Here is a 254-nt window from a genome sequence, read left to right as displayed (position 1 = left end):
GCGAGTTTGCGAGGCGCTGTGTGCGCTCGGGGAGGGACACCCCGACACCCCCCGCCCCGGATCCGAGGGCCCCTGTCGCCTCTGTCTCCGCGCCGGACCGGTACGTCTCCGTCCCGGGGCAGAGGGTCGCGGGCCCTGAGGTGACGGGCCGTGGAGGGCGCCCTCTCCAGAGCAGCCCGAGGGCCTCTCCCGCAGCGTCTGGGCGCCCGGTCCTGCCACGGCCCGCCAGGGGCGATCTGGCGACTTCTCGCCCC

General features: G+C 76.4%; 1 protein-coding gene across 1 annotated transcript in view; it reads left to right on the top strand.

The window, feature by feature from the left end:
* The first annotated feature begins 6 nt into the window (after window positions 1–6).
* Window positions 7–254, top strand: part of TCP11L2 (t-complex 11 like 2) — a 51,341-nt gene continuing 51,093 nt past the window's right edge. The window contains exon 1 of the mRNA XM_006170362.3: window positions 7–100. The gene's annotated coding sequence lies outside the window, so the exon portion shown is untranslated. The remainder of the gene's footprint in view (window positions 101–254) is intronic.

This window comes from Tupaia chinensis, unplaced genomic scaffold, assembly GCF_000334495.1.
Source record: "Tupaia chinensis unplaced genomic scaffold, TupChi_1.0 Scaffold148234_1, whole genome shotgun sequence".
Taxonomy (NCBI): Eukaryota; Metazoa; Chordata; class Mammalia; order Scandentia; family Tupaiidae; genus Tupaia; species Tupaia belangeri.
This window is presented reverse-complemented; position numbering and strand designations above follow the sequence as displayed.